The 27,463-nt window shown below is 37.7% G+C and overlaps 1 protein-coding gene and 1 non-coding gene across 10 annotated transcripts in view; both read right to left on the bottom strand.

Moving 5' to 3' along the window:
* ESRRG (estrogen related receptor gamma) overlaps positions 1-27,463 on the bottom strand; it is a 693,861-nt gene that overhangs the window by 401,856 nt on the left and 264,542 nt on the right. The window lies entirely within an intron of this gene.
* On the bottom strand, positions 635-706 carry TRNAC-ACA. The gene has a single exon. It is a non-coding gene; the product is annotated as a tRNA-Cys (tRNA).

The raw sequence follows: 27,463 nt of genomic DNA, 5'->3' as shown, positions 1-27,463 counted from the left end.
AAATGGTTGCCCCAGGTTGGGGAGATTAGGCCTGTAAGAGGTCAGAGGGAAGAAGTGCAAAGAGGGACAAGACAACTTTTAGGGCGATATATCTGATCATTACCTTGATAACAGTGTTGGTTTCAAAAGTATATATGGATGTTAAAACTGCTATATCTCAATAGAGCTGTTGAAAACAGATAGGATCAGTGTCCACAAGGAATTAAAAATCTGCTTATTGAAATAAAGCATACACAAAAATAATGTAATGAACAAGAAAGATGGTGTTTCTCACAGAAAACTCGAATAGTACCCAACAGTGTTCTTACATGTTCTTGTGTATCAGAATCAACTGGAGGGAGTGTTAAAACATGGGCTTGCCGGATCCAAGATCTAGAGTTTCTAATTCAGTAGGTCTGGGATGGGACTTAACAATTTGTATTTTAAACTAGCTCTCTGGTGTTTCATACAAGCTGCATTGGCTTAGAGACAATCACCACTCTTTCAGAAAACAATTAAATCTCAAAGTGAATGAAGTCGCTCAGTCGTGTCCGACTCTCTGTGACCCCATGGACTGTAGCCTACCACGCTCCATCCATGGGATTTTCCAGGCAAGAGTGCGGGAGTGGGTTGCCATCTCCTTCTCCAGAGGATCTTCCCCACCCAGGGATTGAACCTGGGTCTCCCGCATTGTAGGCAGACGCTTTACCATCTGAGCCACCAGGGAAGTCTATTAAATCTCAAACTTATGAGTAAATTAAGAGTCAGGCAAGGATATGGTCCTACTAGTCAAACTCCAGTTTCTGCTCTATTTTAGCTTTTCTCTTACAGCCTTTTGAGAAATAGTTAGTGTGGTAGATCAGAAGTGATAAAGATGCAATCATCTCTCAGTATCCATGGGGGGTTGCTTCCAGTACCCCCTGCAGATAGCAAAATCCACAGATGCTCACGTCCGTCACGTATTTAGTATCTCTTTCTCGATCATGGGCTTTGGTGCTCACTATTTCCTTTGAGTGTAACACCTTTTATCCCTCATGCTTACTTTTATCTGGCTAATTCTAATTCATCCTTTAGGGCTGAGTTTAGACATACATCAGTCTGTGAAGAACTTTCTCTGGCATACTCCTATACCCAGCCTTCTGCTCAGATTTTCTGCTCCTCTAGTCTCTATTTCATGCCCCTACCTAGCACTCCCTGAGGTTGACCCCTGAGTTCATCTTCTAAATCAGTTTACCATGCTCATCCCATTTCTTTCTACTTCTCAAAAAACTAATTTATTTCTCTTTCGTTGACTGCAGTAGGATTTGGGACATTCCAGCATTCTTGATTCTCTCTGAGTTACCAAGCCAGTCAGGGAGAGAGAAGGAAGAAACAAGGGGTAACAAAAATCTAGAATCATAAAGTGGGATAGGAAGGACAGGGGACGAAATTGCAAATCCACAACATCACATGCCACACACAAACTATGTGGGGGATGCTGACGATTATTACTCAAAGGGTAGTAATTTCAAGTGGTACCAATCTTTAACCCAGATTGGATCACAGGACAAATCAAGCTTCCCAGTTCATACTCATGCATTTGACATATTTATGGTCTGCTTTTATAGTTTTTGATCACAGTTTCTAGGAGGCAGCTAGTCCCTAAATCAACAAGTCAGTAAAAAGCAACTAAAGTTCCAATCCTGTTAACAGAACTACCTAAGAGGAGGTCAGCGCTGTTTTGGAACACATTTAAAGCATTTATGAGAGCCACTAAAAAATGTCTGTTCATGAAACCAGGTTACATTAAGCATCTTGACTGTATTTTTTCACAACTCTAGACTTTGGTTACAGCAGCCCAAAACAAGAATTGAAGAAAAAGAATAAAAGTGATCCAGGGGAAAAAAAAAAATCTTTCCTGAAAATTTTTGTTTCAACCAGAGGGATGGAAGTTCTGAGGACAAAAAGCAAAGTCAAGGACACCAGGGGCATCTGTCTCAGGAAGGGCAGTTGTCACATCACACTCAGGGGTTGAGAGTCAGGGTGGCTTCCCTGTGGCTCAGATGGTAAAGAGTCTGCCTGCAATGTAGAAGACCCAGATGTGATCCGTGGGCCAGGAAGATCCCCTGGAGAAGGAAGTGGCCCTCCACTCAGTATTCTTGCCTGGAGAATCTCATGGACAGAGGAGCCTGGCGGGCTCCAGTGGGGTCACAAGAGTTGGTTGCAACAGAGGAACTAAACACACACACAGAGTCAGGGTGGACTATTCAGTCTGACTTCAGCAGGGAGCGTCTGTCCACTTCAGGAGATGCTGCCTAGAGGTTCAGGCTTAGAGGAACAACCCCAGTTCTCTGGGAAGGTGCGCCAACATTTGGAAGGTAGGATTATTAGGGGAAGCACACTGATTGAAACCGCCCACCCTGGCCAGGCACCATAGTAACCATTTGCATGAGATGTTTTATGACAGGAGATCCTGGTAAGGAATACGGAACTAATAAGCCACCGCCAACAGGAAGAGTTCGGGAAAGGTCGAAAGGAGACACTGCGTGTCCGTCCACTTCCCAGAATCCCTCTCGCTAGCATCCATCTTGGCTGAGTGATGCGTGCACCACCAGGAAAGACTCTGAATTAGAATGATTGGCCAAAGACCACCCAGAAACTAATCCCATCACCATAAAACCCGAGACCAAGCCACGTGGCAGAGCAGTTCTCCTGGGTTCCCTTACCCTACTGCTCTCCACCCGGGTGCCCTTTCCCAATAAAATCTCTTGCTTTGTCAGCACATGTCTCTCCTGGGACAATTCATTTCTAAGTGTTAGACAAAAGCCCAGTTTTGGGCCCTGGAAGGGGTCCACCTTCCTGCAACAGGATGGCATTAAATAACCACAGCCCAGCAAAGAAGCTAACCTGGGAAAACTGACTTCCAGATTCTACCACTGCCAACAGCCAACAGTTGGGGGCCACATCCCCAAAAGTATGACAATCCCAGTCTCTTGCACAACAAGAACTGACCTAGAAAAACCTTTATTCCCCTGCCAAATAAAAAAATCTGATTCCCAAAAGCAAAGAATACTTTGACTTCACACTCTTTCTGGTGGACCTATATTTTGATGACTATATGATGAATGAAGGGAAAAAAAAAGGTTGGACTCTGACTAGGAAAGTTTGTCATAAGGTTTCCCATGATCTTGACTTTTTTTATGCTCTGCAGGAAAAAAAAAAAAAAAAAGATTACCAAAAAGGAATAAAGAGCACTAACCAAAGAAATTTCTCTCTCCCAAATTTGCAGCACCTCTGAACTTCCTTGAAAGGGAAGGACAAAGCAGCCGTTTGCTCAGCTTAGATCATTTTGATTGAGACTCATATGTTATTTTAAATGAACATTGCTCAGGTAGTTAAGCCTTAAAAACCAACCATCCTTGACAACTGTCCAATTCTCTTTTTTTAAAGTTTTACCTTAAGGGTTTCAGAAGCACATTTTCAAGTAGGCTGTAGTGGGAGGGGACTAAGCTTCCTCCCTGCTTCACAGCTCAATGGGGCTTCTGGCCTTTGTTCATTTTTGTCTTTGAAAACTTTATGTTACAATTATAAAGGAAAAAAAAAATAACCAGAGTAAACTTAAAAAGCAAACACACTGCAGTTGCTTTAAGCTGTTGGACCAATGCAAAATTCCAATGCATATTAAATATATAATTTAATAGAACACTTATTTTTTAAGATTTTACTCTTACTACTTGACTAATAGTGTTAAAAGGGAAAATAAAGGGCTACATTTCTCCAGTGACACTGGGAGTTTACTTACATTAATTTTTTTGTTGTTGAGCGGAGGAGTGGATGGCACAATAGGAAGGCAAGCATACCAAAGGGCAGCTAAAGTCTTCTTTGCATTTCCTATGCATGGAGTCCCTCTGTAAGACTTCACAGGGGGCTCAGATGGTAAAGAATCTGCCTGCAATGCAGCTGGCCCAGGTTTTTTCCCTGGGTTGGGAAGACCCCCCTGGAGATGAGAATGGCAACCCACTCCAGTATCCTTGCCTGGAGAATTCCATGGACAAAGGAGCCTGGTGGGCTATATAGAACATGGAGTCGCAAAGAGTCAGACACTACTGAGTGGTTAACACTTTCACTTCACTTTTAGACACTAAGTCCTGATGTAAAACAATGTCTGCAGTTTTTACTTCCATACTGCATATAACATACATATATATATATATATTTTTTACTTTGTGGAAGCTCTAGTCTTACACCTTATAGTAATGCCAACAAAAATGTTTAAGGAAAGATCATCCAAAAGAAGACATGACATTTTGCAAAGCCTTCGGTTTATCTTTAGAAAGTGCAATTATAAACGATGCTTGAATCAAGCTGCCCAGACACTTGTGTTAACACAGAAATTCTGTTACCATTAGTTCTTGCTCAGTAAATGCAAATATTATGAATACTGTTCAACCGCAGGGAATGTCATATCTACCACTTCTATGACAGTAATAATGTAAAACATGCTTGCAAGTAATAAACATATTTATTAAATAGACCTCCATTCAAGTTAGGTATATATACATACAAACACACATTTTATTGGACAGACTATTAAGTGTCCATAGCCTATGTATTCATATACAATATGATATGCATTCACATCCTCTTTAAATTGTGCAACTATAATAACACATGACATTTAAAGGATGTTCTTACTTAAATATATATTGTTAAATATACAGTTCTTGGGGCTTTCTAGGGTGCTAGTTGTAAAAAACCTGCCTGCCAATTCATAAGACATAAGAGACTCAGGTACAATCCCTGCGTCTGGAAGATCCCTTGGAGGAGGGCATAGCAACCCACTCCAGTATTCTCGCCTGGAGAATCCTGTGAACAGAGGAGCCTGGTGGGCTACGGTCCATAGGGTCATAAAGAGTCAGACACGACTGAAGAGACTTAACACACACACGTACACGTTCTTTACCAATATTGAAATGAGTGTTTTTTAGGGGAAAGGAACAAGCATGCATCTTAATTTCTACTGAAGGTCTGCTTTAAGCTTTCCGAGGAAAACCATATTAAAATCACATATACTAGCTTTCCAGTGTAGTAAATATACATGTTTCATGATATCTTTATCTTCTAAAGGAGCTGGAGGTATGTCTATATTTCTTTTTCCACATGGTTTTCACAGCTTTAAATTCTGACATCTATTATTAAATTTCATTCTTTGATGTGGGTCTTCAAACTTAAAAAAGAGAGTATAAAGCAATCTCTCTTCCTTTTCTTCCTGCCAAATAGACATTTTTATAACTTAAATATTTTTTATATCCTTAACTATAAGTTTCTGTCATTTTCTTCATCCATGTTCAAACTGTGAAACGAGAAGATATATATTTGGTTTTAAGAAATAAAATGATGAAACTTTGTAAATATCAATGGCCTTCAAGTCTCGTGCTGAAATATGGATGCCATATGTATTCTGATAGAGTCTCAGGAAAAACATCAGATGCCAGAATAGCTATCTTCACATTACGCATATGGGGAAATTAAGGCACAGAACTAAATTGCCTGTCCAACAGCTCAGAAAGGCTGTATCTGCAAGTACAAACTGATTGAGAGGGAGCCAAATTATTTAATACAAATCGGTTTTCAAAATAACTCTCCTTTTACTTTAGTAATATTTTTCTAACCTTTCATTTTTATACACAGCTAAATTCTCTGCCAAAAATGGAACATCAATTCAAATATCATTATCTTAAATTTACAATAATTTTTATAGCTTGGGCAGAATTTTACCTTCATATATCTATGAAGAAAAAAGTCTGTAAGTAAATTAACAGCAAAACAAATCTGCATGTTTTGAGGATGTTTAACTACACACGATAAAATAGCTTTATGGGCTGTTGCTGATTTAGAAACAACCATTTCATTACAAACAAATTAATAAGCAAATCATTTAAAGTTTATTTTTTTTTAATTGTCCTATCTACCTCTACCAGAATGCTTTGTAAATTTAACCCCAGTTCTGCATGTTTGAGTTAATTTTATTTCTTGCTATCTCCCCACTTTCCCCCACTATACTGTAATTGCTATGATGGCCCAAAAAATTATTTTCCTTTTCAGTATAAAACATTTGAAATTTCACTTTTTTAATTATAATACTTCTGACAACCACTGAGTAGTCTCCAACATTACAGTTTTATCTTTTTGTGAATGTCATATACAGTTGATCCTTGAACACACAGCAGTTAGGGGCACCAATCCCCTACCCAACTGAAAATTCATTTATAACTTTACAGTCACCCTTTCATATTCATGGTCTGCTCCTCAAATTCAGCCAACTGTGGATCATGTAGCAAATATTTAGTGAAAAATACATGTATATGTGGACCAGTGCAGTTCAAACCTGTGTTGTCCCAAGGTCAACTGTAAATGGTACCATATAGAATGTAACCTTTGGAATCAGGCTTCCTTCATTCAGCATAGAGACTCATCCAAATTGTTGTATGAATCAATGGTTTCTTCCTTTATAATACTGTGCAGTGTTCCATTGTATGGATATAACACAGACCGTTAAACCGTTTACCCTTGAAGACATTATTTCCAGTTTTGAATAGACCTTCCATAAACAGTCATGTACAGGTTTTTGTGTGAACATATGTCTACATTTCTCAAAGTTAAAAACCCAGAAATAGGATTTCTGCATATGACAGGTGTATGCTTAATCTTATAAAAAGAGGCCAAATTGCTTTTGAGAATGACTGTCATTTTGCATTTCTACCAGTGATAAATCCAAGTTCCAACTGTTCCATATCCTCACCTGCACTTAGTATTGTCAGAATTTTAAAAATTATCCATTCTAATAGATGGGCAGTAGATCTTAAAAAGGTTTTAATATGCACATCTCTAATGACTAATGATGGTGAACATCTTTTTGTGTGCTTATATCCAGTCTGTATATTATCTTAAGTGAAATGTCTGTTCAATTATACAAATTAGGTTGTTTTCACACTACTCAGTTATGAGAGTATTTTTTTTTTTAACTTACTCTTGACACAAGAGCTTTGTCAGATATGGGCTTTGCAATTTCCCTCCTCAGAATGGAGTTTGTCTTTTCATGTTCTTAACAGTAGGAGACCAAAAGTTTTAAATTTTGATAAAGGCTGATTTATCAACTCTTTATTTTGTGGATTATATACTTATACAAATGGTGTCATGCCTGAGAATTTTCTGCCTAACCTTATATCATAAAGATACTTTCATATGTCATCTTCTAAAAGGTTTATCGTTTTGTCTTTTACTTGGTATTTGGCAAATTTTGAGTTTTTTATTAATCAGGCATGAAGTTTAGGTCAAGATTCTTTTATTTATTTATTTATTTATTTTGCTTATTGATGTTCTTCACTTGCTGTAATATCATTTGCTGAGCAGATCAGTTTATTTTTATACCACTGTCCAAATCCATCAGCTGTAGATGCTCTCTTTTGGTCCCCTAACAACTGTCTGTTCTTTTGCCCATACTGTACTGTTTTGATTCTGTAGTGATATAAGAAGTCTTAAAATCATGAAGTGTAATTCATATGAGCTTTTTCCTTCTTTTTACACATTATTTTATGGTAATTCTTTTGCCTTTCCAAAAAATTTTGAGAATCAGTTTGCTTATATCTACAAAAAAAAAATCCTGCTGGAAATGTTACTGAAATTTCAATAAATCTATTGATCAAATTGAGGAGATGATTTTCTTTCTATCAGTTTTATCTATTATAGAAAGTGTAGACCTCTCCATCATCCACAAATTGTGGATTTGTCCATTTCTCTTCTCAGTTCAGTTAGTTTTTGCTTCATGTATTTTGAAGCTTAGTTTTTGAGTTCATACAAATTTAGAATTGTTACATCTTATTGGTGAATTGATCTCCTTATTGTTATGTACTTCTTTATTCCTGATATTTTACTTTTCAGTTTTGGGGGAGTGGTTCTAAAGTTTCCTTTATCTCATTAAGATACCTGCTTCAACTTTCTTTTAATGATTAGTGTTTGCATAGAACATCTTTTTCTATCCATTTACTTTTAATCTACATATATCACTGTATTACAAGGGAGTTTCTTATGGGAAATACAGAGTAGAGTTGTGTTTTTTTTTACTTCTTTTTGATTACGTATTTTATTTATTGCATTTAGATCACTTATGTCTAATATATTTATTGATTTGTTTGGATTTATATCTACCAATCTGCTACTTGGTTTCTATTAGCTTTCTTTTTTAATTCAGGTGTCAGTCAGCTTCTAAGGAGAAACTTGGATTACTTGAGTGTTTTTTAGCATTCTATTTTAATTTATCTATTGCATTTTTTATTATCTCTTTTATAATTTTGTAGTGATTGCTCTTCACCTCTCATAGTCTATTCAGAATCATATTTACCACTTCAAGTGGAACCTTACCATATTATAGTTCCCTTTATCATTCTCCATTATATTATAGTTAACTTATATGTAGGGGCTTCCCTGGTGGCTTAGAGGGTAAAGCGTCCACCTGCAATGCAGGAGACCCGGGTTCAATCCTTGAGTTGGGAAGAGCCTCTGGGGAAGGAAACAGCAACCCACTCCAGTATTCTTGCTGGAAAATCCCATAGATGGAGGAGCCTGGGAGGCTGCAGTCCATGGGGTCACAAAGAGTCAGACATGACTGAGCGACTTCACTTTACCTTACATGTACATTGAAAATTCCATCATTCAGTGTTAAAGTTTTGCTTTCAACTGTCAAACATATTTTAAAGAACTCAAGGGGAGAAGAGTAGTCTACAACGTATATCCAATATCTACTATTCCTTTTGCTCTTCTTTCATCCTTTATGTTTCAAGTTTCCTTCTAGTATTATCTTCCTCCTATCTGAAGAACTTCCCATAGATGTTATTTCAGAACTTGTTTGAAGGCAGCAAATTCTTAGTTATCCTTCATCTGAAGATGTCTTTATTTCTCCTTCATTTCTATGCAGTAGTTTTGCTGGATATAGAATTCTGGGTTGAAAGTGCTTTTCAGTAATTTTAACATATTGTGTCACTTCCTTCTGCCTTCTGTAGTTTTTAATGAGAAATCCATAGTTGTTCAAATTGGTTTTTTTCCCGATAAAATTGAATATTTTAACTCTGGCCAATTTCAAGATTTTTTGTGCACTTATTTTTGTAGCATTTTGATGAGGATGTGTCTGAACACAGATATGTTTAAGTTTATTCTGTTTGGTTTTCACAAAACTTCTGGAATCTATAGACTATTTTCCTTCCCCATCGAGGAAGTTTGGGGCCATTATTTCTTCAAAAAATTATTTGTACTACATTATTTTTTTCCTCCTTCTAGAACTTCAAGGACACAAATGTTAGACTTTTGTGTTTTTTTTTTTTCATCTCATAGTTTTGTAAAGCTCTCTGCATTCCCTGTCTCATGAATCTCTCTTTATTCCCTATCCCCAAACATTTTTCTTGTTAACCAGTAAGATAATTTCTATTGGCCTACTTTCAAGTTTATTGACTCTCAGTTTTTCATTTCCATTTTGCTATTGAGTTGGTCCAGTAAGATTTTTATTATGAGTTTTGTACTTTTTAGTTTTAAATTTGCATTGAATTCTTCTTTATATTTCCAATTTCTTTGTTAAGACTTCCCATTTTCGCATTTGTTTCAAGAATGTTTGTGATTGCTTGAGTATATTTTAAGAAACAGCTTCTATAAGTCTCTGTCAGATAATACCAACATGTGTATATATTCCCACTGTTGGTATCTATTGATTGTCTTTTCAATGGAATTGGGGTTCTTTATATGCCAAGTAATTTGGGGTAATATCTTGGACAGTTTTGATGTGATATTATGATACTATATATCTTGTTTATATCCTATGGATTATGTAATATTTTGGTTAACAGGCAATCAAACTAGGTGAGGTTCAGTTCACAAATTCTTAACTGTCTTTTGTGGACTAGGGTTCCAGTGTTAGGTCAATTTTCAAAGCCTTACAGTGCTATTCAGATTTTTCCTATGCATGTGGCATGACATGGCCAGTAGACATAATGAGCAGTGGTTTATCCATTTAATTCACCAAAGTTTTGATACAATAAATTAGATATGTGTATAGCAGCTCAAGGATGAATCCAGGAGGACATAAACATCTTTATGGGGTCACTTCCCAAGGCCTCAGTTTACAGCATAATCTCTGATATTTGTATTTCCTTGGGCTCTCATTTTCAGACCTTTCTCTGTAAATTTTGGGCTTTAGTTATGTTATTCAGTTTCTAGAACAGAGAGAGAAAAAACAATGTGTATGTGCTCCATCATCTTGGGACCACTTATGTGAGAAGGCTCCCCTCTTTCAGATGTTTGGCTCCTGCCACTATCACTGTTGATGATGGAACTGCTTTGGGCCTGAATACAAGGAAATGAAGAAAAGAAAAAAATCCTCCCCTTTATTTTTGCCACTCTGCAACCAGAACTAGAGGCCTTCTCCTGGAGCTCTCTCTGTCTGAGCTCTGGTGCCCATGTCTGGGTTTCAACTCCAGTAAGGTTAGGACAGGAGATACTGGAAGGGGAATAATGGTAAACTCACCATCAGTTTAGGAATTCTTTCAATTCTGATCTACTTCCCTAATCCACCTGCTACCGTTTGCTTTTCAGTATCCTCACATAATGACTCCATGAATTCTGTCTAGGTTTTATAGCTGAATTCAGTGGGAGGCACAAGGTGGAGTGTGCCCATTCCATTTTATTTGGAACCAAAACACTGCTAATTTTTTTTTTTTAATTGTGAAATGACTGCATCAAATACACTGAAAAATACAGAAAACATATGTAAAGTTTAAAGAATAATATTAATAAATGCCAAAGTACCCTCACTTATGAGAAAAACTTGGGGATACTAACTAGTCCCTGAGAATCTCACTGTGTGTCTCCTATGTTTATATTTCTCTTTCATAGAGTTATCAGTCCCTCGGCCTTAGAGGAATCATTCTTTTACATCCTTTCATAATTTTGTCACTTCAATATATAACCCTGAACCATATACTATTTAGCTTTTTTATATCTTAACAAAACCTTTAATGTATATACAAAAATATGCACAGAAAAGTATATAAAGTATATACAGAAAATTACACAGATCATGTGCAACGTAATTATGCCTCCAGCTCCTTGTCATCACCAACATTCATACCGTAATAAACATTCTTGCACACATGTCATCATGGACAATGTGGGAAGCCATCAAGGAGTAGACCAGGAACAAATGTGCTACAGTGTTTTGCAGCATGTGGTACGCCTGCATTGGCTACACCAGTCTATAGTTCCACTAGCCATATGTGAGGAGTCTCAAATCTCAGTTTTTGCCAATACCTGGCATTATACAATTCCAATTTCTAGTTTCTACCTAATTCATGATGTTAGAATCTGCATTTCTATTATTGTTAATGAGTTTGAACACTTTTAACGATGTTTGCTAACTCTTTGGGTGTCGTCCTCTATAAATTGCCTGATCATAACCACCTATCTTTACAATTGGGATTGCTATCTTTTTCTTTGTAACTCTCATGAGTTATTTTTACAGCCTAGATACTAATCTCTCATCTTATTCAGTTCAGTTCAGTTCACTCACTCAGTCGTATCCGACTCTTTGCGACCCCATGAATCGCAGCACACCAGGCCTCCCTGTCCATCACCAACTCCCGGAGTTCACTCAAACTCACGTCCATTGAGTCGGTGATGCCATCCAGCCATCTCATCCTCTGTCGTCCCCTTCTCCTCCTGCCCCCAATCCCTCCCAGCATCAGAATCTTTTCCAATGAGTCAACTCTTCGCATGAGGTAGCCAAAGTACTGGAGTTTCAGCTTTAGCATCATTCCTTCCAAAGAACACCCAGGACTGATCTCCTTCATGATGGACTGGTTGGATCTCCTTGCAGTCCAAGGGACTCTCAAGAGTCTTCTCCAACACCACAGTTCAAAAGCATCAATTCTTCAGTGCTCAGCTTTCTTCATAGTCCAACTCTCACATCCATACATGACCACTGGAAAACCACAGCCTTGACTAGATGGACCTTTGTTGGCAAAATAATGTCTCTGCTTTTGAATATGGTATTTAGGTTGGTCATAACTTTCCTTCCAAGGACTGAGGATCTTCTAATTTCATGGCTGCAATCACCATCTGCAGTGATTTTGGAGCCCCCAAAAATAAAGTTGGACACTGTTTCCGCTGTTTCCCCATCTATGTCCCATGAAGTGATGGGACCAGATGCCATGATCTTCATTTTCTGAATGTTGAGCTCTAAGCCAACTTTTCACTCTCCTCTTTCACGTTCGTCAAGAGACTCTTTAGTTCTTCTTTACTTTCTGCCATAAGGGTGGTGTCATCTGCATATCTGAGGTTATTGATATTTCTCCTGGCAATCTTGATTCCAGCTTGTGCTTCCTCCAGCCCAGCATTTCTCATGATGTACTCTGCATATAAGTTAAATAAGCAGGGTGACAATATACAGCTTTGACATACTCCTTTTCCTATTTGGAACCAGTCTGTTGTTCCACGTCCAGTTCTAACTGTTGCTTCCTGACCTCATCTTACTAGACACCATTAATTGTTTTATTGTATTAATTAAGCATTAATCTTATTTATTTATTTTTGTTGCTGAACATAGGTGTTTCAATGTTTAATGTCACATGCATGCATGCTCAGTTGTGTCTAACTCTTTGTGATCCTGTGGACTGTAGCCCATCAGGTTCTTCTGTTCATGGAATTCTCCAGGCAAGAATATTGGAGCAGGATGCCATTTCCTATTCCAGGGGATCTTCCCCACCTAGAAATCAAACCCATGTCTCTTGCATGAATTTTTAATATGTAAAATAATCAATTTTTGTCTTAACTTATCCTTTTGAGGTTTTAAAAAATATTTTTATATCTCTAGGTCACAAAGATATTCTCCTGTTTTCTTCTACTATTTTTATAGTTTCATCTTCCACATTTATCTCTGTAATACACCTAGAAATTATCTATGTAAAAGGTTTAGGAAGGGATCCAGTTGTATATTTTTCCATGTAGTAAGCATTTTCTAAAAGTCACATAAAATGCAATCTGTCCTTTCTCCATTAATTTTTTGAGGCTGCTTTAATAAGTATTAAGTTTTTATAATTTAAGTTCTCTGAGCTTTTATTCTGTACTATTAGTCTCTCATCTGTTTGAAATACTCAAAAGAAGTTGCTGAATAAATATATTTTTATTTCACAAAATTATGAATAATTTTATGAAAGTATGGACTTTATAAAAGTATAAATTATAATTTTACCAAAGTATGGGTATTTTAATGTTAATTTTATAAAGGTTTAAAGAGTTCTAGGAGATCCTTATTCCTGCATATACGTTTTAGATTTGCTTATCATATTTATCCTTTTATTTCCTATTATGGAACATCATGTCTGGGACAAAATCAGTTAAAGGATATATTTTAACACAAAGATATTATCAAATTACAACTATATAGGCATATAAAAAATGTGCTAAGTGAGCACAGAAGAGAAATACCAAACGGGAGATGAGAGAAACTGGATTTGAACCAATTCTGGCTTAAGCACAAAGAGTTCAGTTCTAAAGGCAAATAGGTGAACATATAGCCACTGGAATATAGTCCATTTATATAATTCTCTAGCAAATCTGCTTTGCCATCTGTCTTAGTCTCTAAATAACTTAGAGTTCAAGAGTTTACAGGGGGTTGCACTCAAGCTCAACTTTTTGGTAAATGGTTACAGGGCACTGAACCCACACTCCAAAAAAACTAATAGACAAAACAGTGTTGATTTCCTGTCCACTGCAATTCATCTCTCTCTACAATTGCCATGACAGTCTCTGATTACTGATATTATTATCCCCAGAAGATGGTTCATGGAAATTCTCATCCCCTGCTAGGCTGTCCCAGTTTTATAAAGTGAAAATCTGGTCAGCTTACTCTACAGGGGAAAAAAAGGCCACCAGGAAAAAAAAAAAAGGCTGTTTAAAAAAGATAGCAGCTGCTACGATGCAGCATTAATGCAGACACAGCAGAGTGAAGGCAGGATGTCTGTTTTGCTGTTTTGCTTGTCTTTTTTCTCCTTACTCCTTTAGTGACAATATCACTAGAGAGTTAATGGAAGCACTGTCAAGGAATTTTCTGAACAACAAAATGGTTACTCTCCCTAATTATTTCAAATGCAATGCATTCTCCTTCCAAAGAAGAATTTTGCAGCATTCTTTCTGTTCCTAAATTCATCTCCATCTCCCAGTACCCTTTCCAAATAAGGTACATTTATATCTTGTTTAAACAAGCAAAATGAAATCAAGTAACTCAGTCTTAATTAGGATTTTATGAATTCTAAATTTGTGACCAATATAGTTATTTATCTGAAATTAATCTGTACCAACAGTGTGTATGCTTGCTTATACATTATTGTAAATAATATTAAACTACTATCAAAAAACTTTTTTCATGCACCTTAATTACTTTGGGTACACCCATTAATATTTGGAAGGCACATACATTAGAGCCAGAAGAAACCATTTTATCTAATATTCATCTTGCAGAGAAGGAACCTAAAACTCAGAAAAAGGGGCAGAGACTTCCTGTAGTCATTTAAAAAGCCACCTAAAGATTTTTACTAAGCAAGTTTCCATTAGCTTCATCCAAATATACTTCCAAATGTGAACTGCATTCACATTTTTCTAACATATTTATTAATGTTTTACTTGACTTTCATCAGACAAATCCTTCTAACTTCAGTATCCCATTTGTAACACCAATATCATTTACTCTCTACTTTTTATTTAGTTGAGGAAATATTTAACATACTAATTTATAATTATGTGACAGTAAAAAGCTAAATAAAGTGGGAAAGTAGATTATTAAGGAGTATGAGACGTGAATTCATCATCAAGAGAAAATTAGAATTCTCCAATATATTCTCATTTATATTAAATGTATTCAACGGAAGGACTATCTTGCAAAGATAAAAAGCATTGCTGATCCACTATTACTGAACATACACTAGGATAATTATTGCCTTTTAATATACTCTCTTTCTACCTTAAAACAATTAAACCTACAGATAAAAAATAAATATTAATTGAAGCTGAGGTCGTTCTGTATTGAGCCACAGGGAAATTCCCCAAAACACAACATAAAAGAAAAAACAAGCATAAATTAAACTGGCAAAGTTCAAATGCTTCTACTTTTATGTCTATTAAATGCTTCTTAAGATGAGCATGAGAAAAATTACTAAAGAAAATCTTACTAAAAATTATTTGGAGTGAACCAGTTCCTAAATAAACTCTCATTTTTTCCCAAACATATATCATATATTTTTTTTTATTAAAGAATGATATTCTCCAGATATATGAAGACTATAAAAAGCAGGTGCAGGTCATTCTCAAAACAATTTCAAAGCTTGGTAGCTTATCAAATATGGAATTCTCCTCTGAAAAAATTAATTGTAATTAATGAGTATCATTAGCACTGGAAAGTCATTTTTCAAAGATAGTAATAGATGTAAATCACATTTCTTCTGTCCATGAATTGCCACAAAACTTCTCTGGGTCCTTTTCCAATACTGTATGGAAGTGATGGGGGAAATGGAAATGGATCTAGGGGTTTGAGGGGAGAAAGAGGAGTCATAACCACATCAAAAGAGACGTTAAAAAAATCAAGAGCAACAGAAATCTCCCTACTTATCTAGGTTTCCCATCATTATAGCAAAACCTGCCACCATTTTTCCCACTACAAAAAAAAAAGTCAGGGATTAAATCTGCTGCATAGGTTAAGCAAGAGAATACCTGACCCTAATTATAATCTAATGTTAAGGAAACCAGATGTGTACTACACAAACATATGAAAGGAGAATAAAAAGTTATGGACACATTCAAGCAAACGTTTCAAGGGGAATGAAGATTTACTGCATAAATCTAATAGGAAAGATGTTTGTGAACCATCTGGTAACTGACTTATATAGCCCCATACATTAGCAACTGTTGTCATGTCTTTAAAGTACAGAATTTCAAAACTGTGCTGAAGCCTTTTGAATGCAGGGAGCTTGCAGGAAGGGATTTGAAAAAAAAAAAAAGTCCTAAAGAAAAGGCTTGCTCTTGAGTTTTAAATAAAATTCTGAACGGTGTTTTTGAGGTTAATATAAGCTCTGTCTCTATCATACCCTTATTCAGCCCTTACAACCACCTTATGGGTGGGCAGGGGGGCATTATGATAACAGCCATTTTACAGGTGACATAACTGAGATTCAGAGAGTTTCAGTGACTTTCACAAGATTACCTGGGTGATGGTTGCAGAGTCCGGATTGCAAATTCCTAGAACTCTTCACTTCCTTCGACTATTTTTAGGCTTTGGATCATAATATGAGGCTTATTGGCTGTGAGAGGTGTCCACTTTCTTTTGGTTTACCAGACTGCTCATGAACTAGTGTCGGCTCGTTGAACAGAGGCACAGAGGAATCCCAGGGCCAGGCACGCACCGTGCCTCTCCTGGGAAGAGCACAGCAAATGCTTGTTGAACGAATAAATTAAGAAAGAATAAAGCAGATGTGATATAGATGTACAGAATGGAACACTACTCAGTCACGAAAAAGCATGAAATAATGCCATTTGCAGCAATATGGATGAACCTAGAGACTATCATACGAAGTGAAGTAAGTCAGAAAAACAAATATCTTAAAATATCACTTATATATAGAATCTAAAAAAATGATACCAATGAACTTATTTGCAAACCAGAGATAAGACTCACAGTCATAGAGAGGAAACTTATGGTTACCAAAGAAGATGGGGGGTGGAATAAATTAGGAGTTTGGGATTAACATATACATATTATTATATATAAAATAGGTGAACAACAAGGACCTACTTTATAGCACAGTGAACTATAGTCAGTATCTTGTGTGTGTGTATAATATATGCATACACAACGGACTCACCTTGTGTACACTGGAGACTAACACAACATTGTAACTTAGCTATAATTCAGTGAAAAAAGAGAAAGGAATGTCAAGCAGTTCCTAGTATCTAGAAAATACTCAGTAACATGATAGATGCTGGAATAAGGAAATAAAATATGGATTTTTGTCTCAATAAGACAAACAGAATGGAAAGCTCAAGGCCCAAGTTATTAGAACTAAACTGTTCCATGCAAAGCATAAGTACTAGGGCTCAGAAAAAGTTACGGTTTCAGTTTACTTGGAAATAATTAACTTATTAATGATACGGAAAATAGGAAGGGGAATAAAAATGGCCTTTAAATAGACAAAAATATTAATAAAACCAAAGCAAAATAAGAGCGCTTTAACAAGTAGCATTAAAAATGACATTGGTAAACTTGAGAATGTGTGCATTGTGCTAAGTCGCTTCAGTCATGTCCAACTCTTTGCAACCCTATGGACTGCAGCCTGCTAGGCTCCTCTGTCTGGAAGAGTAATCTTGCCTGGGATTCTCCAGGCAAGAATACTGGAGTAGGTAGCCATGCCTTCCTCCAGGGGATCTTCCCAACCCAGGGATCGAACCTGTGTCTCTTATCTATCCTGCGCTGGCAGGTGGGTTCTTTACCACCTTTAGCACCATCTGGGAAGCCCAAAATTGAGAATATATTTCCTTTAACTTTAATTTCTAAGATGACATAATAAGAAATTTAATAACTTTCACAATCTGTCAGATGCTGAAGAGTCCCAGAGAGAAAATACCTATTACTTTTCACTATTTTTTTAGAAAGTCACAATTTTGAAATCATTGTCTAGATAAAACTAATGATATTTGAAAGTGGATGTCTATATTGACTAAGATCTACCTCTTCCCTAACTTAAACTCTACACAGATGACTGTCAATATGCTAAGACCATGGCTGACCCAGAAGCATGCTCAATTTCCTTAAGCTCAATTTGTTTCTAGGATGCACTGTTCGATGTGATTTTCATGGCACCCTTATTTCTAACAAAAACTTAAAAAAGACAGGTTACAGAAAGGCGTTGGCAGTGACTAGACAGAGAGATTCCACTGCTTCTAAATCGTCACAAAGCTTAGACTTAGTCCAGCCAAGTGGATGGAAAGTTGAAGCTTCACGGCTCACCCATGTGGGTTCTTTGGACTTCGTCATGGCTTCCGGCTCCAATCTGAGGTCCCTACAGTATGAGGATTCATCAAAGCAGGTAGAACAATGAGCCGCTTCTCTGCCACAAATATATGCACCCCACCCCGTGGTAGCACCGTGAGGATTCTGGGGCTGGCTTGTCAGAGCACTCCACTGCAGATAGTTACCATGAAGAATATCACTGCAAATGAGAATAGATGCCCCACACCTCTCTGGAATAGTAATTTCTTAATTCTCATTCAAATCCAGCAGGCAGGACAATATAACTCGATCTCAATTGGCCATGTGGTCCTGACGGCGTCCTGCTAATGGGCTGTTCACTTAATTTATGTAATTTTAAAAAATTAAATAGTCCTATTTTAAATCCCCACTGCAGTCCTTCAGCTCGAAAGCACACATTTAAAAGTTACAGTGTCTTTCTAAATCAGCATTACCAAACTTCTTACCTTGTTGACTATGCTCTCCTAAAGTTTTACCTTTTCTTGGCTCCCCTTCTGGTTTGTGAGAAATAATTCCGAATCCCATTCACAAGTCACTTAGAGCTCTGCTTCAGGAAACTAGGTTTGCCAATTTGGTTTTAGACTGAAACATAAATCTGTTGCTTTATGAATATAAAGTAAGTACCCAGCTTGCTGATTTATGATATATTTGCAAAGAGGACTACCTTAGTAGGGCAAATGCAGTGTTCAAAAGTGAACAAAATAAAATTCACTCTTTGATATACACATGATTCCAGAAAACAATTCACAAAACATTTCATTGACAGCCTACTATGTCCAAAGTATTGCCCCCACTACTGGTAACTTTATCTTTGTTTTAAAATCAACTTTTTTTTTTTTACATTTTTGAAGGTTTTTCTTTTATTAATTAATTATTTAATGAATATAGTTGAGTATGAGTATAGTTTAATGAGTATAGTTGCTTTACAATGCTGTGTTAGCATCTTCCGTATAGCAAAATGAGTTGGCTATACGTATATCTCCTCCCTTTTGGACTTCCCTTCCATTTAGGACACCATAGTGCATTAAGCAGAGTTCTCTGTGCTATACAATATGTTCTCATCAGTTGTCTATTTTATACATAGTATCTGTACTATAAATGTGTCAATCCCAATCTCCCAGTTCTTCCCACTCCCTTTTCCCCCTTGGGGTCCATACATTTGTTCTCTACCTTTGTGTCTCTATATCTGCTTTGCAGATAAGGTCATCTATACCACTTTTCTAGATTCCACATATATGTGTTAATACATAATATTTGTTTTTCCTTCTGACTTACTTCACTCTGCATGACATTCTCCAGGTCCCCCCCAAAAAAAAGAAATTAATATAAAATCAATTTCTTTATCCTAGTCTGTGTATATAGTGGCTGCCTGAACCTGAGGCTTCCCTTGGATTCAAGGCCTAGAGCAATCACACGGACACTAAGAAAGCTTCTTAGAGGTAAGTAAAACCTCTCACTGGCTGTCAAAATCCTTGCTCTGAGGGCTCAGCAACATCTGGAATGCCTCTCGGTTTTCTCCAGTCTAGAACAGCATGTCTCTCTCTGGAATCTTCCATCAAGGATTTGGAGAGAAATGGACATTATGTCTCAGAACATATTTGAAGGCACATTTACTACTTTCCATATAAGAGACTCTGATCTCATGGTAGTGAGGTTCACAGTCATTTTATTTCGGTTTATAAAGTATTTCCTAATAAATTAGCTATACTTTGGGTGATAATCACACCGTATAGTAGTTCATAGTCTAGCTAATGATTCCAGTTATTTTTTATGGTTCGTTCTTTTTGTTTGTTTTGCTTTTGAGGTGTGGGGCATAGGATGACGTTAAATGATTCTGGATTCACCTAATCCCCTCCCCTCAGTTCTTAATGGGTCCCTGGAACAAAGGGAAAATCAACCACCACATTCAGAAGTCTGAGTAGTCCAAGTGGAAGGAGAAAAGTGGCTAGATGAGTTGTGTTCAGAGCAGATTTCCAGAAGGCAGCCAGAGACATGACAGAAAGAGAGTCTGACCCACTTAAATAAAAAAGTGAACATATAATTTGTGTGTGTTCATTTAATATGTGTTCATCTAATCATGTCGGACATGACTGAGCGACTTCACTTTCACTTTTCACTTTCATGCACTGGAGAAGGAAATGGCAACCCACTCCAGTGTTCTTGCCTGGAGAATCCCAGGGATGGGGAAGCCTGGTGGGCTGCTGTCTGTGGGGTCGCACAGAGTCGGACACGACTAAAGTGACTTAGCAGCAATCATGTAAATAAACTACATAAGGTACATACTATTAATAGCTATATACAAGACTATCTGAATATATATAATACACAGGATACATTAAGTATTAGGTCTATAAAGATGCGTGTGAAGAGGACTATGAGCCGGAGCTGCTCAGTCTGCTTCTGAGGCTGTCCAGGGAGAGGGCCAAGGCGGGGGATGCTGAAGGGAAGTGGGAGCCCATGCAACCGCTGACCCAAGGGGCTACACTTTATCTGTTCTATAAATTGAGCTTCCAAGTTTCCCAGTTAGATTTTGTTGGGGAGAGGTCTGATACTTCCTCAGTACCTTGCCAGTCTGATCTGTCATTGCTCCCCACAGGTACATGTTATCTCTGCTTCATACATTGATCTTCACCTGGCCCTCCTCCCGCCTCTGATAAAACAAACTATGCTTATTCCCAATTTTATTTCTTTCCACCCATCCAACTACTACTCCTTCTTTACAGCCAAAGTCAGGCCCCACCTCCCATGTCAACCTCTTCCTAGAAACTCTAGTTTGTAACCACCTTCCTCCCTTTTCTTAATTCCTTTTCCTCTATTCAACTTTTGAAATAACGCTGTTGATTTCTGAAGATATATTCCATTTCTTCTAACTCATTTTCAGTTTTGAATTGACGGACTAAAGCCAGTATGGATGACGATCTCCGAATATGACTGTCCCCTTAGGTATGAACAACTGGCAGAACGCACGTCGAATCCTTTTTCCTCCCCCCATTCCAGTTAACCTGAGCCTGACCCTTGACCCATTCCATTTTACATCTCACTCAAGGCAGGGCACTGTCCCCTGCCTACAGGGTCTCCTGCAGCTGGAACAAGGAACCGTCCCTCTTTATACCTCACTGGTCAGGGCTAAGACAGCCCCAGGTCTCCCAATCCTCTCGGCTGGCTAACGTAAGAATACTTTAGTAGTCAAAGTTGGAAGACGTTCACATAAACTGATGGTTACAATCTCATATTTTAAATTCAGTGTAAAACATAGTCATACAGGAAGACTGTCGAATGGCAAAACATGTAAAAAATAAAAGTTAGGCCATATTTGGATACAAAAAACTGTAATAAAGAATTGGCAACACCTACATCATCCATGAATAAGTGCTGTGAATAAGTCTTTAAAAGCTTCCTCACCACCACCTCTTCAATAAATCTGTATTATCAGAAGAATCCATTTAACAGCTAAAAACTATTATTCAATTTAAAAACAGTGTTTTGTTTTTTTACTTAATTACTAGATCACCAGGATCTATGGGTGTAAAAACCAGGGGTTCTTTTTGTTACTATCTACCCACAACCCTTTAAGAAGGTACCATTTTCTCCATTTTTCAGATTAGAAAACTGAGGGTCCACGTCTGTCATCACTGAGTGGTCAGAAAGACTTGAGCTTGGTTTTGGCTCACTTCAAAGCCCAGTATTCCCACAGGGCCACTCTGACCAACTGAATACAATGTTTCATATATACAGTATTTCAGCTACCTTTCAGTTAAGTAAGCTTTCCTAAAATAGTCCAATTGCTATATATTACATTCTTACTATGGAAAAAAATACCTTCTAAGTTTCAAGGAGCTGAGTTCAAATTTTAAATTTGAACTATCAGAACAGAATCACATTTAACTCTGAGATTTGCTATCCTAATTCAGGTCTAACTTAGGTCAGAAAAAAAGGGGAAGACTTACTCTTATTTCTCAAATAAGCTGTCGCTTTTATTAAAAGATACTGTATGTTTTAATACCTCCTGGCATGTACTTGAAATTGTTTTAAAAAAGAGAAAATGTTTATATATATAAAATACTATGGTTCTGCTTATGGAACCCTGTATTTTTCTATCTGCTAACATAACTGACCTGTTCATAAGTGTCTTTCAATTTTCTGTTATATACAGAAATTCCCACCCACTTCCTTTGAATGGCTGATTTTTCCTCTCTGAATACATAATAATATGTTTATCCTCTTTGAACTGTATTAAAAAGATATACCTAAACACATTCCTATCACTCCACAGAACTTTTACATGAAAAGTATAGGAAACACTCTTTCAATGCCACAAGAAGGAATATTTTCTCCATTTAGAAATGTTAGTTTTCAGTCTCCTGTTGAAAAATGAAGTTAAATCTTGGATGCAGTGAAGTTCTATTCACGTTGAATAGTCATTATTATGGTGGCTTATCTGCCTGATTGGTTAAAGAAGACAACACAATTTGTAATTGATTCTTCTTACCACTGAACAACTAATTTTGTCTTCCAAAAAAAGCTCTAGGGTTTATTAACTGTGCAATCACAATTTACTGAGGTCCTTTCATCAAATTAGCCCTGCAACAATGCAATTTTTCCCTTATTTTGCTTCTATTTCAAGAAGGGCTTTCTACTATGGCTCTTATTAAGACAGACAGTCACTCTCTTCTAATTTAGGTGTTTTTCTCATGGCAACAATTCATTATTACAGCTGAAGGATTTTTTTTGTAACCCACTTCTAAGCTTCCTTTTTCTTATTTCCTATTTCCTACAATGTCATAAAATGAGTTATCTCCAAATTGGAGCAACCAGTCCCTCTCCCAAGGAATATACTCTCTTATTCTTCAGAAACAGGAATTTAAATTTAGGAATAATCCACTCAATTTCTTTGGCTAGCCCTTCTTTTCTTTGTTTTGCTTATTCACTTATTTCACACTTAGCTCTACAGACTCAAACTTCAATAAAATGATTACATCATTAAATTTTTAAGGGTTCTTTTCCTACAGCATCCCCAAGCAGGATGAATTTACTACATTTTATCTTTCTCTGATTTACTAACAGGAGTATGGGATTCATATGGACCCTCATCAATGGCTATATAGAAACCTGCTTCTACATCATCAAAGAAATATTCTTGATCTTGTTCCTAGCACCCAACTTAACACTGGCCCCTCAAAGGCACAGCCAGTATCTCAAATGCCACACGCATGGGTGAATGGGAATCCAGAAATAGAGCCCTGGAGATCAATAGATGTGGCTGAGAAAGCGTTTGCATTCTCAGGGGTAGAGCTCACTGTGTTTCTAAGTGGATCAGAGATATGATCCGCAGCCACCGTGAATGGAACGGAAACTAGATGCCATCAGAGGGAGATGCGGGTCCTAATGAGGTGAGGTAATGCGGCAAGAATAGAGTCAGGGAAGGAAGTGCGGCCCCGAGGAATCTCAAAATTAGCTCATACTTGCATCCCGACCCTCAGAAGAGTGAGAAAAGCCACAAGGCAGAATTGCAGAGTTTCAAACCTTTGCGTAAGAGAGGAGTCAACTTTTACTTCCTCTGCTTATCCATGGAAGTTACACCCTGAGTACTCTGAGAGGTAGCACAGCATGTTTTCCTAGGAATAGTGAGTGAAAGATTGCTGACATCTTTCTATTGTGGAAAGTGGGAGGCGGGGGTCAAAGTGCTGACTCTCCACACAGAGAGGTATCCACTGGAGGTGGCCTGACACATGCTCTAACCGGACACCTCCGAGAAGATTGCTGAAGCATAGATTTCAAGCCCAAATGCCTGGGAAACACTCAACGCAGAGGGATTTCGCACATGCTAGGCACACTGCGGCAGCCTTTTCATGTAGACAGCAATTCAGCAAGTCCGTCAATCAAAGGTCCAGAGGCGGACAGACCAGAGACACCCACTTCTGACCTTGCTGGGCCACCAGGACAAGAGGGAAAGAAACTGGCAGTAGAAACTTTTCTCAGTGAAGTAGAATGACATAAAATTATCATTAAAAGGAACTCCTCTACTCTGGCCTCCTCTGTAAATCCACGGCAAAACCATCCCGTGCATTCACCCCAATCTCCAGACGGCCAGTGAGATGCTGTCACAAAGAAAAAGACAGCTCTTGCGGTGCTCCTTTCAGACGTAGGCATTCGTAGTTTTGTTTATAGTTTTATGTTTGTCTCCAAACAGTATTTCTCATTGGGTAGGGTATCTTATATATCCATTGACTTTGCTTTCTTGGTAAACCAATTCTCAATACATTAAGAGTTAATTCTAGGTGAATTTATGTGAGGTTATTTAAGTCTAATAATTATTTTATTGTGCATAGAAAGTGGAAGAAAAAGATGACAAGGTCTCTTTTTGAGGTTAGACTTGACAATATTGTGCTTAGTTGCTCAGCTGTGTCTGACTCTTTGCAACCCCATGGACTGTGGCCCACCAGGCTCCTCTGTCCATGGAATTCTCTGGGCAAAAATACTGGAGAGGGTTGTCATTTCCTTTTCCAGGTGATCTTCCCAACCCAGGGATTGAACCCAAGCCTCCTGCATTGCAGGCAGATTCCTTACTGTCTGAGCCACCAGGGAAGCATATTAGATAGCCCAGCATGTAGATGGAATAAAATTAATTTTATCTCTGCATGAGATTCATGTAATAAAGTGAGTTTACTTACTTGAGGATTTGTTGCGTTGGAGACTTTTTTTTTTAATAAAGGCCTATAACACTTTTCCCTTGAGCATAAACTTTTATAGATTAATGGGTCTAAAATCTTTTATTGATATCCAACTATAAGCAATGAGTTGGAAAGGTAAAACAGAGTAAAAGTATAATCCCAACTTTATTCTCCAGGAGTTCATGAGGGGCAGTCTTACACATAATTGGGTATTTATGATATAATAAATGATGTACCCCCATCACTGCTCCTGTTAAGAACAAAATCAGAGCTCTACAGTGAATATTTACTGGGCAATTCCAATGGACAGAAGAACGTACTTAGCCAAATACAACTCTCTCTGCCTCCACGCTGAAAGTGTCCTTCATTTTTCAGTTGGACACATGGATGCATCAACTTGAGATAGATAGTCTGTGATATCAAGACCCAACGTACGGGAGTCTTGCCTTGATGAAATACACATGAACCAGTTTTTTAAATATATATTCACATGTGTGTACATGCACACACACACATATGCACGCGCGCACGCACGCGCGCACACACACACACACACACACACACACTGTGTGTCTGTGTCCCTCTTAGAGCATGCTTCTGTTGCATGTCTGCATTCTCAGTATATAAACAGATCATTTGCTTTTCCACCCATTTCCAAATCTTAGAGTAATAACTTCTAGGAAAGAAGAAATAATAAAGAATGATTACACAACCTTATTTGGGCAAAAAGCTAACATATGGGTATCAAGGCCAAAAATATGGATTTCAAGATAAAACATATGGATGCCCATATGGAAAAAAAGGTTTCCTGGCCGGAAACTCTGCTGTTGCATTTTTTATGCCTGTATGTGTGGGTTTTCTTTCTTTTTTTTTTTTTTTGCCTTCTGCCGAATAACACTGTCTGCCGACAGATTCGAATGTTATAAATTCACACACAAATTTCACAAAATGCTCTACTGTTATCAACTTTATTAGATTTTTTTTAATTCCCTTAATCCTGTCATCACTTACTAGCTCAACAAGTAATGGATTTTTAGTAAAACGGTGAGGCTTATTACAATCGATCCTGGGACTGAATCTTTTCTTGAAGCTTAACTAATGAAACTTATTTTTCTTCAAAACCTCCATAAAGAAAACCCTTCCCTTCACACACACATGTATATTCATGCACGCACACACACAATGGGTGGCCCTTATGATCCTGCCTGTTTGGGGTAGCCGTCAGACACTTGGCATCAGACATTTATAGGTTCTATTCTGTAGAGTAATACCCCATAGAAATGACAGAACATGGTCAATTAGGACACAGGTCCCCAACTTCCAGGCCACAGACAGGTACCTCTTGTCAGATCAGCGATGGCATTAGATTAGAAATAAAGCGCAAAATTAATGTAATGCGTTTGAATCATCCTGAAACCATCCTCTCCACCTCCATCCACGGAAAAATTGTCTTCCCCGAAATCAGTCCCTGGTGCTGAAAAAGTTGGGGACTGCTGATAAGAGATGAACTCTTAAGAAAGTTTCCATCTTTATCTCTTAAATTGTATTCATGGAGATCTTTCTTCTTTTAAGGGATAGAGGAAACAGAGGTATCAAGAGAAAACTGCAGATTTTTGAGAAAACATGTCCTGTAACGTGGTACCTTTAAGTCACTGAATTCTCTGTGAGCAGATATTTAAATCTGAAGTATCACATACTTTACAAAAGAAAACATTCTTCTGTGAAGAACGTTCACTGTGCCCCTTTTGGCATGCAGATAACTAGAACATACATTTAAATTCTAGTCTTAAGATACTTCTGGGGCAAGTATGTTATCAGATAGGACGTGCCCACCAAGAGCCCTTCTGACTGCAGATCTGGCTGTGTTGCAGCTTTACAGGGGAGGGGCATACTTTCTGATTTGGGATCCCTGGAGCTCTAGGCTTCAAGAGCATCACCTTCTATCCTGGAGGTTCCTAAAGGGGTATATACATCACCTCCAACAGGGGAATTAAAACTAGCTCTTATCCCACAGAAAGAATATCATGACAGAGTTGATCTGCAGTATTTAAAGTTATAAGGTACTATTTAAGTTCTTTCCAGTCTCTTTAAGGAGGCAAAAAGTGGATATTGGAGCTTTAAAAGGCTTCAGATTATCCCAACTTGAGTCTGTTGGATTCTCTCTGAATCCACTTTTACCACTGGTATCAAAGGCAAAGAAAATAAGGAGAAACTAAAACTAAATTCAGTAAAGGGTGAAGCAGGAGCAAGCTGATCTATTGCAATCAACACAGCCCTGTTCTCACAACACTTTACAGTATTCAGCTATTACAGCAATTATGGCCAGCACATCTGAATCATTAAATCGTCCTCTCCACTACCTGCCTGGCTTGGTGTATCTAGACCCAGAATAAAAGCCAACCAGTGTCTGTCTTCGAGAATACTGCCCAAATTCCTTAGCTGGGCATTGACGACTATTCACAAGTTGGTCTCAAGCTACTCTTCCTGGTGGCTCAGCAGTAAAGAATACACCTGAAATGCAGGAGACAGAGGAGACTCGGGTTTGATCCCTGGGTTGGGAATATCCATGGAGGAGGAAATTGTAACTAACTCCTGTATTCTTGCCTGGGAAATCCCATGGATGGAGGAGGCTGGTGGGTTACAGTCCATGGGGTCATAAAGAGACATGACTGAGCATGCACCCACAAGGCTACCCTTTCCAATTCTGATATTATATATA

This window comes from Bubalus bubalis, chromosome 5 (genome assembly GCF_019923935.1).
Source record: "Bubalus bubalis isolate 160015118507 breed Murrah chromosome 5, NDDB_SH_1, whole genome shotgun sequence".
In the NCBI taxonomy this organism is placed as follows: domain Eukaryota; kingdom Metazoa; phylum Chordata; class Mammalia; order Artiodactyla; family Bovidae; genus Bubalus; species Bubalus bubalis.
This window is presented reverse-complemented; position numbering and strand designations above follow the sequence as displayed.